The 14,871-nt window shown below is 37.6% G+C and overlaps 1 long non-coding RNA gene across 1 annotated transcript; it reads left to right on the forward strand.

The window, feature by feature from the left end:
* Window positions 1-9,688: 9,688 nt before the first annotated feature.
* Window positions 9,689-11,521, forward strand: LOC114284223 (uncharacterized). Its single transcript, XR_003636820.2, has 2 exons — window positions 9,689-9,958; window positions 10,986-11,521. It is a non-coding gene; the product is annotated as an uncharacterized LOC114284223 (long non-coding RNA).
* The last annotated feature ends 3,350 nt before the right edge of the window (window positions 11,522-14,871 follow it).

Here is a 14,871-nt window from a genome sequence, read left to right on the forward strand (position 1 = left end):
GGCGTTGGCTCACCCTATATGGGACATCATTTTCAGGTACAGGTAGCATGCCACCTCCAAGGCCATAGCTTGGATGGAGATGAGAGTTGAAGACTCTTTTTGATTCTTTTGTTTGTATTAAACACGTGTACCAAGCCTTGGGCTTTCCTTGTATAGAGTTAGTACATGTTTTTTTTGTAATCAAGTGTTGACTTGGAAAGCTATAAGCCCTTAGGGCATTTACTTTTGTTGTTAACATGTAATCTTGTTGTAAGAATTACTCTGATGAATGGAAATGTGTTGATTTCTCTTATCTCATTGCATGTCTAGAGTGTTGGGTTTTGTGTACTATTTTGAGGGTGTTACATACGCGGTTGGGTCCGGAGCCCCTGGGAGCCAAATTAGGAAATTCTGGGCTACTGGGCTAGGGCCGCACGCGCAGGGTTGGGCCGCACGTGTGGGAGGCCAAGCCGCACATGGGGGAAGAGAGGAGTCTGAGTGTGTTGCATTCTGCTTAAATTGCAGGTGCGGAGGGGAAGTACGGGACCAACCGCACTTGCGGGGGTTAGTGCCGCACGTGCGGGAGAGGGCTGCCGCACGTGCGGGGGAATGTGCTGCACGTGCAGGGCGGGACCAGTCTAAAAACTCTATTTTTTCTTACACTTTTGGGCTGTTTGTATCTCATTCTAATACCTCTCCTTCTCTCTCTCTAAAAAACATTTTCGCTCATCCTTCTCTCTAAAAACCCTAAGCAAAGCACCAAAAAAACCTTTGATTCTTGCTCCATAGGGTTAGATCATCATCATCTCTCATAACCTTGAAGATCTTGAACAAGATTTTCACTTGTGGTGGTGGAAATCAAAGCTCTCTCTCCTCATTGAATCTTAGGGTTTCTACTTTATTTCTCCATCAAACTTGAGGAAGGGAAATTTCCATGAGTTATATATATATATATATATATATATTTATGTTTGGTTTGGTTGGTTTAAGGGTTTCATAAATGGTATTGGGGGTTTGGTCTTGTCTCATAAATGCTAGAGTTTGAATGGTGGGTTTGATTTCTCTCTCCTTCTAACTATTTTCATGAGAAGTATAACTCACATAATAAGAGAGGGAATGTCATGAGAGAGAATTTTTTTTTTAAAAAAAAGGATGGAGATGTTTGTTTTGTTTTGACAAAAAAACCCTAGAAATTTTGGGAAAATTTTGAAAGATGTGAACATGCTTAGAGATATCTTGGTGTTCTATATTAAGAGAGTACACTTTCATCATATGTTTGCAAGAATGGCAATTTACATGATATACGAGAAATGAGATGTGATTTTAACATTATGGTTGTGTATCTTGGTTTTGTGAAAGATCGAGAAACATGGGGGTTGATGTTTGAAAAGTATCTCTTGTGACCTTGAAGGGAATAACTTGTTATGAATTGGTCATATTGAGGGATTGTTGTTGCTATAAATTGGTGGCTTGGCCATTGTGAAATAGTGTTGAGGGGAAGTAATGAATAATGTAGTAAATTGATTTTTGTTGTAGAAATGTTTTGAAATGGAAGGATATTTTGGGTTATTTTGTATTGCATCATGTCTCCATTGGATTTATCATTATCATTGCACATTCTCATCATGTTTATTCTGAGAAGGATTATACTATAATGTGAACTATGAAATTGTGTATAGAGTAAATACGGTGGTAAGTTCGGTTAGGGGGTGTAGATGAATTTGATAAGTTGGCCTGAGAGTCCATGGTGAAAGACCAGAAAACCGTGTGGATAGGTGTCGAGCCTTCCAATTAATACCGGTAAAAATGACAGTTTGGTAGTACTCGTAGAGTTTACTTGCAAACACCAGCCTAGGGATTACCAGTGTCGTATTTACTGCCCCTTGTGACTAAAAAGTTGAAATTTGGAAATTGATGAGATTGCAATTGTAAATGAAATGCATGGTGTTTCTCAAGAAAGACATAACTAATATTTTGACAAGAGTATTGCATCTGTAGACGTCCCCGAACGCCCCGGGAGGGTGAGCTCCCGTTCTGTTCATTTGGGGTCACTACAGCTCGGACTCTTTAATGTCACGGTTCCTAATCTGAACCAAAGAGTCCAAATCCGGCAAATCGTTTTGAGAAACTGATTTTTTTGAAAAAGTAGTGCCAAATATGGACTGCTTTGCCAGATACAGAGTCGCCACCTAAATATTTTATTTTGGGAAATTTAGGAAACCCTGACTCGGTGCCAAGAGGCCACGTGTCCGTCATCACCAAAGTTGCCTCGGCTCGGGAACTTGGGTACGATTGGGGAAGGTCACTTCGTGAGCACCCCCGCTCGCCCGGTCATAGACCGGCCTCTACTAACCATGATATCAATTTTTGAAAACATTGTATGTTCTTATTCCGGTTATTGGCCTAGTTTACTATGTGATGCTCACAGCATACAAGTATAGACCGGGTCGCCCAAATTGGAACAAAACATTTCATGCTTGTTTTTGAAAATGGTTTGCTACCCGCAGGTAGGTTTGAAACATTTGATGATTTTTTCCAATTCAAACAACCCAACCTTCACCCACAGGCATTCAGGCAGTTATATCATATAAGCACATAGCCTCATGGTAAGCATGCTATCATGGTAGTCACTCACACGCATGTAAGGATGCTAAAGCATAAAACTCACCGAGTACTCCAAGCCAAAATAGAAACTACATTAGAAATCATGCATGATCCTAAGTATACAGAAATGCCTAATGCAACACATGCAAAATGCAACTATAGCAGGCTCGGCTATTCTAAGATGGCATATGGAATGTTACAACTATCATGTATCCAACTTTGAAATTGAAAATACAATGCAGTTAGTATGATGCGCCGAGCCCGGTGCATGCAATACAGATGAATGAATGCAAACATGCTGTCATACTGTATGCTAATTGAAACATGCCCTAATCTAACCATCAAAAGCGGATAAATAAAAGGGAGAAAGACGTGGGGTTGGAAGACATACAACACACTCACGCACACTTATTACAGTTGTGCCCTCTCGCAGAGGGTCTAAATAAATATACAGTCCAAATATTACAGTCCCGAATAAAAGAATATTACAGTCCAAAATATTACAGAATCCTAATTAATTAATGAATTAACTAAGAAAGCAAATAAAACTGGCGTGCAAGCCAGGGACTGCCTTGCTTCTGACGGATGATGCATGTCCGGATCGTCTTGCGCGGAAATCCACCGGAATGCCCCGATTAGCCTCTGTTTACATCTGTTCTTGAAATGCGTGCCAAGCCCCAAAAAGTTGCTGATTCCTGATTTTGCTGCAACAGAGAGCAGGAAAGGGGCATAGCAATGTATTTGCACAGATATATGCATGTCTCGATCCTGGTACCACCAATCACATACCGAGGCATGATGGCCGAGGAGTCGAAATGCACAACTCAATATAGGATGAATGCACATGAAACTACATCTAAAACCTAACTCCATCATGGATAATCCGGAGTGTCGGTGACTGGAGAATTGAGACACATTCCGTCACTCGGAGTACGAAATGTACCTCGTTTCCCGTGTCCGGGCTAACTCCTATCCCGAACACGATGCGATATGCATGATATGCGTGAAATGCAACTAAGATACAATCCTAACATATACAATGCTATGGAAATAAAATGCCTCGAAATGCGTGCACACGGGCACGTAAATCGAGAAAATGACAGAATGTAATCTAAGATACAACCTAGTATGTATTATGCTATGAAAATGAGGTGCCTCGAAATGCGTGCGTGTGGACACGCAAACCGAGGCAATGGTATATGTAATGAAAATGAGGTGCCTCGAAATGCGTGCACACGGGCATGCAAACCGAGGCAATAACGGAATGCGATGAAGTGAGGTGCCTCGAAATGCGTGCACACGGGCACGCAAACCGAGGCAATGGCAGAATGCGATGAAATGAGGTACCTCGAAATGCGTACACACGGGCACGCAAACCGAGGCAATGGCAGAATGCGATGAAATGACATGGGAACATGATATGGGCTTATACCAACATGAGTGAGCCTCAGCCACACTCACATAGGATGCCGGTGAATGAAAATGGGGTGCCTCGAAATGCGTGCACACGGGCACGCAAACCGAGGCAATGACGGAATGCGATAAAATGACATGGGAACATGATATGGGCTTATACCAACATGAGTGAGCCTCAGCCACACTCACATAGGATGCCGATGAATGAAAATGGGGTGCCTCGGAATGCGTGCACGCGGGCACGCAAACCGAGGCAATGACGGAATGCGATGAAATGACATGGAAACATGATATGGGCTTATACCAATATGAGTGAGCCTCAGCCACACTCACATAAGATGCCGGTGAATGAAAATGGGGAGCCTCGAAATGCGTGCACACGGGCACGCAAACCGAGGTGGTGGCAAAATGTGATGGAATGACATGGAAACATGATATGTGCTTATACCAACATGAGTGAGCCTCAGCCACACTCACATAGGATGCCGGCGGATGAAAATGGGGTGCCTCGAAATGCGTGCACACGGGCACGCAAACCGAGGCGGTGACGAAATGTGATGGAATGACATGGAAACGATAGCAATCATTCTAATGGAATTTCAGCATGTAAAATATGGGGGAAGACAGTCCCGAAATGAGGCGAAATGACATGAAATGCAAGGAATTGTCCCGAAATGCGAATTTAGGCAACCGAAATGACCTATAGCTATGCCAAACATGCACAATATGGACATGCAATGCAAAGGCAGAAGCTAGAAAGTCCCAAAAAATGCACTTTCACAGTTATAAACATGGCCAAACAGCAAGCATAGGTATGGTAAAAATAGCATGCAAGAATAGGGGCCAAAAGAGGGGTAATGAAGCAAGTGATACAAGAAAAACCCAAACTGAAAAATTTCCTTCTACAACATTGAAGAGAGACCAAAAATATGAATATTTACAGTTTATGGTAGCCTCAAAATCAGTATACAAACATGATAGAAATGTGATACAAAATAAGGCTCAAAAATGGCTATAACATGAGGTATGCAAAATAATCACCAAATAGCCAAAGACCCTTAATAAAATATGTAGAATGGACCAAAATAAGCACTTTTACAGAACTGTAAAATGGCCAAAAACAAAAGCATGGTAGGATAACTAAACATGCAAGAATGGGGAATAAAAGAGGGATATAACATGAAGTGACCTATGGAGGCTCCAAACCATGAAAGGACCTAAATGAAACATGAAGAATGGACCAAAATAAGCACTTTTTCAGAACTGTAAAATGGCCAAAAACAAAAGTATGATAGGCTGCCATTGCATGCAAGAATGGGGAAGAAAAGAGGAGTATAAAGGTAGGTACAACATGGAAGTCCCAAATGGTGTTGAGCCCTTCTTCAATGTTGAAGAGGGGCTCAAAATAAGCCTAATATCAGTTTACAACATGCTCGAAAAAAGATTTCTCATGGGTCAAAAATAGCATGCAAAACTATGACATACAAGAGGATCAATGAAGCAAGTGTGTCATGGAGGGCTCAAACAGGGTTGAGCCCTTAATGAAAAGTGAAGATGAGCTCAAAAGAGGGCCCTTTTAAGTTTGGGCCGGAGCTTGAAACAAAAAGAAAGTGGGGCTTACAAATAAATCAAGAAAGAGGGTCAAAATGAAGAAAAGGTTACTCACCCTTGAAGACTCAAACTTTTGTTGCTTCTTGGATGAATTTGCAGCTTCTTTGGCCTTTGAGAAACCTTCCTTGTTGCTGGAAATCAGGTGGTGGTGGTAGAGCTTGGTGGTGTAGAAGGAATGATGGTTAGGGACTTAGAGATTTTTCAAGAAATGAGAGGTATAGAAATGGAGTTATGTATGGAAGCTTGAAGAAGAGTTTTTCTAACCCCAAAATACTACAAGGCTTGCTTGCTATATAGGCCAACAAGGGGGTGTAAAGGTGGGGGAAAAGGAGAGTAATATTCCCCCACGAAATATCCCCCAGATAGAGATCTTTTCTGGGGGATAAAGCCTCACAGCTGTAAAGGGAACAGTGCAAGGAATACGGCCGGCCTGGTACTTTTGTTGCAGGTGGCCGGCCGGCCACACCCCCTAGCCGGCCGGCTAGGGGTCAAAAGGTTCAATGAGATTTTTTGGCCGGCCACCAACTGATGGTGTTCTCCTATGTGTGTACAACACAACCATGTGGTTAAAATTTCAAGAAAGTGGGTCCAAGGGGTTCAACATTGGCCCGGAAGGAGGGGGTCAAAAGGGTCAAGTTGAATTAATGGCCGGCCATGAACTTTTAGGGTCCTCTCAAGTGTGTACATCACAAATATGTGGTTCAAAGTTCAAGAAAATGGGTCCAAGGGGTTCAACATTAGCCCGGAAGGAGGGGGTCAAAAGGGTCAAGTTGAATTAATGGCCGGCCATGAAATTTTAGGGTCCTCTCATGTGTGTACATCACAAATATGTGGTTCAAAGTTCAAGAAAATGGGTCCAAGGGGTTCAACATTAGCCCGGAAGTGCGAAAAACGGGCGTCGGAGGGCGTCGGAGGATGTATAACTGGTTGCTGCAACAATTGCTGGCCTCCCACCCTTCAGTGACCTCCCCGGTGATAAAACATAGGTACCTGCCAAAAATGAACGAAAACCGTTGCAAAACGAATGCTCGGGGACCAAAACACGCAGTTCGGGGTCCCGAAAATGGGCTGTTAAGCACCGAAAGTGGCATTCGGCCACGAAGTGGGCTTCTCAGCCCCCAGTGTCCCTCAAAAGGGAGCAAATAGGAAGTATGCCAAAAATTAGAGCAATAGGAGATGGTTAAGTGGTCCCGAACCGAGGCACACGGCCTGACGGCTCCGAAAACCGAAAACCGAAAACCGGACTCCGAAATGGGAAAAATGGCCTACGGCCACCAAATGTAGCCTACGGACATTGAGAGATGGTCTACTGGACCTCTCCCTCCCCTCAGGAAAAGAAACAGAGAAAATCGAGTCTGGTTCACAAACCGAGACAAGGTACAGAAGAGGGTTCGGAAGTCCGGAGGCAGGGCTCACAGCCGCAACTCTGAAACTTCTGAACGAGCACATTATGCAACATCACCAAGCGCTCAATCGGTGACGTCTGAGTCTTAAGGTCGGTCAAAAATGGGGTGTCTACAGCATCGCATCTGCACTTGCATTCAATTTCGGTCATCTAACATAAATGTTTATACTTTGTTTGGTATTTCTCTACCAGGCTTTACGCTCACCCCTATGGGTTTTGGTGCAGGTAAAGATGTGGTGATCTCACCGAATTGAAGGAGTGGAATTGTTGTGAAGAGTAATACTCTTTTTATTGTTGTGATTAAATTGCAGCCAAGTGCTATTTTTGTATGGGTCTGAGAGACCACTTTTGTGTAACCGGGCTTAAGCCTTGGAAGTTGTAGTCCGTAAGGGCATTCTATTTATTTTGGAACTTTATGTTTCACATGCTATAGATTCATGTGTTTTCTTACCTATGAATGTATAATTTGCATGTGGAACCTTTGTATAAACTATGGAGATTTTGATATAGCAAATGGAGAATGGTTGAAACTTATGAATGTATGTGATTGATGCATCATTTATGCTGGGATTATTTCGGGGGCATTACAGTTATGATTATTGGCTATGTAAGATGGATGTATACCCGGTGTTATATATGGGTTTATGTATAAACGTTTAAATTTCTTGTCCTATGTATATCTACATAGCTCAATGGACTATGTATGTTGTATATATATCCGCTTCCGCAGCCCTTGATTACGTATTAATTTGTTCTGAGACCTTTGGTAATTCAAAGATTATTGGTTGGTTATGACGCTAAACTTACAGGGGCGAGTTTGGGTCGTGACAAACAGCCATTGTTGTGCAGCAAATTGAGCCCATTTCAGGGCCCATTTTGATAATCCAAACCGTTCACATTTTAAAATACATCAAGTAGAACATATCTGCAAAAGATCAAATTAATCAGATATCGTTTACCCTTTGATCCACTAACATTTGTATTCATTTTAATACTTTAAATCACAATTGTTATTTATTTTTGTAGATACAAATGTGGGTGGATGAATGGATAAACGATATCCGATTAACTTGATGTTTTGTAGGTATATTCTACTTGATGTATTCTAAAATATGAGCGGTTCAGATTATCAAAATGAGCCCTGAAATAAACCCATTTGGCTGCACAATAGTGACTGCTATGCACCCCGCACAGTAGCTACTCCAAATCCGGTTCGGCCTAGGCACTCGGCTATTGATTAACAATTCTGACTCATTTATGTAGTTGTTTCCAACATTCTAAGTTGGCCCATATAATGAGTAAAATTTGCTCCTCCTCTTTTCATTTATTCATCTTTTGGCGCATCATCACTTCAATTGTCATGTTTTCCCTACAAAGTAGAATCATTTTATTAAACACACAATCAACCAAAGGGATTAATATAATAAAAGTGCAGTAACATCTAAAAATATTAGAATAATTACACATTTTTAAGCATTTATTACTAGAAACAACTAGATTTTAATAGAGATAGAGGAGAGTCTTTGGTGAAGTCCATGTTCTTCGTTGGAGTTTGTTTGTGACACTAGAAGTCTCTGTTTTGTGATTGTGTCGTGTATGGAAGGGGCATTAAGCTCCACATTTGAAAGCTCTGGAATACAGAGCTCATTGAATGAGTGGAAAAAGTGAAATAAGAGTTAGGAGGGATAAGAGAGGTGAGGGAAAATGGTGGTGGCATCACTGAGGAAAATAGGAAAGGGGTGAGGTACTGTTGGTGGGAAGAGGAGATGATAGAGTCACTAGTAAGATAAAGGAAAACGAGTGTTTGACCCAAGATAGTGGAGTACATTTTACAATTGAAATGGTTGGTCAAGCTTGTTTATAATTTGTGGTTGTGATTTGGTATGGTTGAGGTAACAAATAGATTTGCCATCAAGTTTAGAAGCCTAATGTAAACATGACACGTTTGTATAAAAAAATTCGATTAATCAAGCAAACGAAATGAGACAAATGGTTGAAATCGTGGTTAATTTAGAATATTAGTGTTTAAATTGATAAAATTAAAATTTCATGACTTAATTTGTCATGGGGGTCAAACTTTAAGTCTTCTTTGTTTTTTTTTTTTTATTTTTTTTTTTGAGCAATGATTCATAACTCTAAACTTGGAGTTCTAACAATGACACTAATGATGTGGCATGAAGTAAAAAAAAGAAAAAAAAGAAGAAGACACATACACCAAATCATTTATGAGTAGGACCCACTATCATATAAGTAGAGCTCTTATTAGAACTCTAATTTTAGTACTCTTAAACATTTTTAGTGTATAATTATCCCTTTCAAGGATTAATCCTTCTTCAATTGATGGATGAACGTGTTTTTTTTGTAATTTTCAAATTATTTGGTCTAAAAAACACCCGACTTTGTATAAATATGTAAAGGCAAAAAAATAATTTTATTTCCCTCAATAATATTAAGAGTTTGTCTTTATATATGGAAAATTTAGGCCTTGTTTGGAGTGTACTAATAAGTACACACTTTTTATCTTTTTTTCATTACATCACCTCTCTACACATCTTTTCGTAAAAAGTCAAAAAGTACACTTATTTAGATCATCTCAAATCACCCCTAATATACACTCACTTTTAAAAAGAATGTACTATGTATTTTTAATTATGTTATTTTTTTATTTTAATTATAATTATTAATTTTTAATTATGATTTATAAATTATATGTTGTAACTTGGAGAAAACTTTATGCGTCCACAGAATCGATTTATACGGTGTCTTTATAAATTCAGATTTCTTCGAATTTTCGAATATCGTTGTACACCACTTGTAGCTACTGGATAGGCACACAAATTCTGTGGAAGCAGAGGCGAGATTTTTAGTGTTGAATTTTGGGCTCTCTCTCTCTCTCTCTCTCTCTCTCTCTCTCTTTCAATTGAGTTTGGGGCAAACAACGAGGTACGCAAATGTTTCTTTCTTAGTTTCGATCATCTAATTGAGCTCTGTTTCTTTTCTCTTTTGATCTTCTCCTCGTTGACTTGGGTTTGTTTAACCGTAATCAGGGTATTCTTTCAAATTTTTATTTTTATTATTCATTTTATTTTTTAACTTTAGTTTTCAATTCAATTCAATTTCCTGATCAATATTGGCAGTATCCGATTTTCATACTCAAATTATGTTCAATTTTATTTTTTTGGGTTCAATATGAATTCCAATTAATTGAGATACATACTCATGTTTTTTTTTTTGGAATCGTTGAGTTTGTTGAATGTTTGTGGTATTGTATTATACTATTGTACATAACTGAATATTCACTTTGATTGAAAAAAATAAGTAAAAGTTTCAATTACGTTGAACCTCTTTCCAGTATTTGGCATAAACCATGGTTTTATATATGAATTTTCTTGGGAGCCAAACACAGATTGGTAGGCAATATAAAGTGGGTTGGGTTTCTTTTTCCCCAAAATGGAATGGAAGAGAATGAAGTTCTAAGGCCTCCCGTTGGATACCCTTATGGCAGTAGGTCATTTTATTAGTGAGATTGACATCAAAGGCTAATGATTTTTTATTTGTTTTGCCAAGTGAAAAATTATTCAGTTATTCCGAAGCATCATCATGACGTGTATGCCTAATATATATAGATTTTATTTGGTGAGAAACCTTAGTGGAGTAGAAGTAACATTGTAACACTGACTTAGGTCTTTTAAATAGTGAGAAATCTCAATGTGAAAGCAAACTTTAGTTTCTCCAAATTGGCTAGGACTATATTTAAAGCCATTCATGTCAATTAGGCCTGAATCTAGAACCTATTATGACCCCAACATAGGAAAAGAAAAGAAAAGAAAAGAAAAGAAGATTGTGTTCTATTAACATGACATCAATTACCGCTTTATTCTTCTTCCATAATTTTTTATTTTTCATTTTGATGAACTGATGAATTTGAGTTACATTTTAGTTTGCTGGTCTCTTTCATATTATGATGTAGGACTACTTACAGGCTGTGCAACCTCAGTGTAAGTAAATTATGGGCTTTTTTAAGATGATAGCGGTGCTGGTGATTGTGTTGTTCTTGATCGTAGCTATCGCGGCTTGCCTTTTTGGTAGGGCCAGGGGTCGTACTGAAGCAACAGGAGTTCCCCAGTATTACGGCCCTTCAGTACCCCCATTCGCAGTTCAATCTCATGGCCCCCAGAAATAGGGTTTGCACAAGTTGAGTAGTTATATATACCTTGATACGAAAATGGACTTGTAGTAAGAAATAAGGTCACATTTGATTTGTGGATAAATGAGCAGAATAGGACTATTTCATCCTGGAATATCTTATCCTACTGCATTATCGTGTCTGCGAATCAAACATAGCCTACCAGAACTTCCTTGTCATAATGTATAGTCTTCGGGGATTGTATCATTGGTGTGTAATGGACTAGGATTGTAATTTAGTGTAAGTTTTTAAATAAATTGTAAATCAGTGATAAAGTTTACTATTTAATAATTGAAATGATCTGCTTTTTCATGATTTTACATTTTTTTTTTTTTTGATCTGACCACTGATGATTTGCAATTTCCCCATTCGGCTAGTAAATTGCTTTGGCCTGCGAGTGCTACATATGTGACATGACTCAGTTGTGATTGCATTTGATTATTGTCGGCCTACTTCAACTTATTCAAATTTTCTCAGCAATGGATAAGTGTAGTGTAATCCTTTTCTCGTTTTTTATATATTAAATTATGATTGGTTTATTATTCTGCTCTCCCAAGCAAACTAAACTGAACAAAAACAATTTTTTGGGTACCCAAAAAGAAAATGTTTGGGATCCCACGAAGGAGGACTTCCACTGCCCCCAATGATGTATTGATTATTAATATATTTTAATTTTTTTTATCTCTGATAGTGATATAAATAGTTCAGATCATTTTGGGGGTTGGGTAAGAAATCTCACCAAGCAAGCTCTTGATCCGGGGATAGGCTCCGTTATATATATATATATATATATTGTATATTTCAATTTGGACTCGTATTGATAATTTGAACCGTGTATTTCATAAGTTTTGTAATAAAGGTCATCTATTAAAAAAAATAAGTTTCATCGAAAAATTATAAACACGGGAATAAAAAATATTTTATTTTATTAAGTTTATGGTTTAAATTTACAATCACATATGATGTTCATTTTATAAAATAAAATGTAATTTTTTCTTTCGTTTATAATTTTTCAATGAAATTGATTTTTTGTATAGATGACCTTTGTAATAAAGTTTACGAGATTGACTATTTTGATCATTGGTGTAAGTCTAAATTAAGACTTATAAAAGGAATATGAAGAGAAATAAAGAGGTAAAGGTATGAAGGGGAGCTTATCCCTTTGAGTTGTTTTGTTAAATATGCTGAAAATCTAACCAAGTGAAAAGTAGTCCATTTACTTGGCTAAAACAACCAAACTTAGACCATCTCCAACGCTGAACCAAACCCAGCATCAGATTTAAATTTTGATGAAAAACCCACTTTTTCACGCTCCAACGGTTGCACCAAAGTCATACCAAAATGAGAATTCAGCAAACAAGACATCAAACTGAGATCAAGACACAGATTTTACCAAATCACTGTTACTGACCGTTGAAAATGCTACACCGGTCGACCAACCGGTTGCCCGGCCGGTTGACCAACCGGTCAACCAGTAAAAGATTCAAACAGTTCAGAAAAAATAGTTCAAACCGTTAAAAAAAAAAAAAAAAAAATTTTTTTGCCTAACCGGTCAACCGGCCGGTTGACCGGCCGGTCGACCACCCCGGTTGTCCCGAAAAAAGTTCAGAAAGTTCAAAAAAAGTTCAGACAATTCGCAAAAAAAAAAAAAAAAAAAAAATTTTTTTGGCCTAACCGGTCAACCGGCCGGTCGACCACCCGGTTGTCCCGGGATAGATTTGGTGAAGGTGAACCGTTGGAGCCTGAAGTATCAAATTCAGGAAATGGCCATTTTTGAACTCAGAATTGGTGAAATTTTTGATTCACGGTTGGAGATGCTCTTAGTTTTTAAGGATTTGAAATTGATATTTGGATTATGTTTACGTATTTTGTAATACTAGTGGAGGTGCACGTGTTGCACGTAATAATTTTTCTTATATTTATTTTTCTATTTTTTTAATTTTTAATTTTAATTTTTAGCTTTTATAATAGTTTTACCATTTGAACTAATATGGTTTTTTTTTTCTTTTTTTTTTAAAATTTTTATTTTTAATGTTTAATGTTTATGTTTAAAAGTCCAAAAAGTGTTTTAATTTTTCAATATTTCATCTTTGATATATTTTTGTATTTTTAGGTAGTGTTTTGTTATATAAAATGACTGGATAATGAAATTAATATTATTACACAATATATATATATATATATATATTTATTTATTTAAATTATACACATCACGCATGTGAAAGGCTAGTATAAATAACATAAATATATAGATTTATGTATGGTAATTCTCACATATGCCTTATTTGTGTGGTGGAATTTAAACTATGGATACAACTCCATGTCCATTCTATGGAGTCGTCTATTGTTTGGTTGATAATTGGTGGTTAGATTGGTAGTCTAACCAGCTTTCATGTCCTTCATATGTGGGATTATTTTGTCAATTGAAAACAATAATATATCTATTCCTACGTAGGAGGGGGTATTGAATGTATGATAAAAGAATAAAAATTAGTATAAACATTTCATATATTATCTCATATTTTGATATTTCGTTTTAAGCATTAAAATTTGAAAGTAGATTGAAACCAATCACATAAAATAATTGTAGTCCATATCATATGGTTAAACTTATTACTATTAAATATATAATTCACCGGGTTGTTTTATTTTTGTTATGTGTTTGTATTTAGAAACCGCTTGGTAATTAAAAGGTGAAGAAATAAAATGCCCAACTAGCATTGTAATAATATTGTTATTTAAGGTGAAGAAATAAAACATACAACTAACATTATTATTATTATTTTGAAACAAAATAAGTAAAGGAAATTGAAAGATAAAATATTTTTACAAAATTTATTTATTCTCTAGTTTAATCCACTTTGTGGTTAAACTTTGGGAATTTGTTTTATTGCTATTTTTCATTTCATATTGATCTTTGTCATTTTGTACTTTTTCTGCTACAATCTTTCTCGATGTGCTATCCTTGTCATTTATTTTGTCTAGCCATGTAATAAATATATATATGTATGTCCAGAAGTAAGTTTTAGCGCATTGTAAAATTTGCTATTCTTACCTTCATATAAAAACAACAATAATAGTATAGTTTTAAATTAACTTCTTTCCTTTGTTATGTTAGTATGTTACAGATGTGACACTATTTATGGGTTTGGCAAACTTGTCTTTTCTTTGGATGTTATGAATTCAGTTGTTGGACATCTAATAATTTTCTCAGCTGCTTCAAATAATGTGATATACAGTTGTCTTTCTCTATCTCCCATTAGCAGACAAAAATGTACAATATGAAGGAGAAAAATAGGTTTTAATAAAACCAAGTTTGACTACCTGCTTACGGACGTGAAGGGGATACTTACGGTTAGCCAGATTAGGGTTGTCAGAAGCAGGAGGATCAATAGCAGGGGCAGAGACAACTGGTGGAGGGAGAGCCTTGTGACGAGAATAGATTAACAACGGAAGAGGAGAATAAGTAGGCGGAGGAGGAGGTGGAGAGGATGGAATAGACTTATAGGGTACAGTAGAGAGGGACTCAGCAGAAGGTGTAGTCGGAGGAGAAGAAGGAACAAGTTCATGGGGAACAGTAGAGATGTACTCATCAGGAGAGACCTCAGAAGGAAATGGATCAATGTGAACCAAATCTTCTTTAGAAATCGGAGTAGTGAGAGGAGGAAGC

Source organism: Camellia sinensis, chromosome 10, assembly GCF_055761805.1.
Source record: "Camellia sinensis isolate YWXY chromosome 10, ASM5576180v1, whole genome shotgun sequence".
Lineage (NCBI taxonomy): Eukaryota > Viridiplantae > Streptophyta > Magnoliopsida > Ericales > Theaceae > Camellia > Camellia sinensis.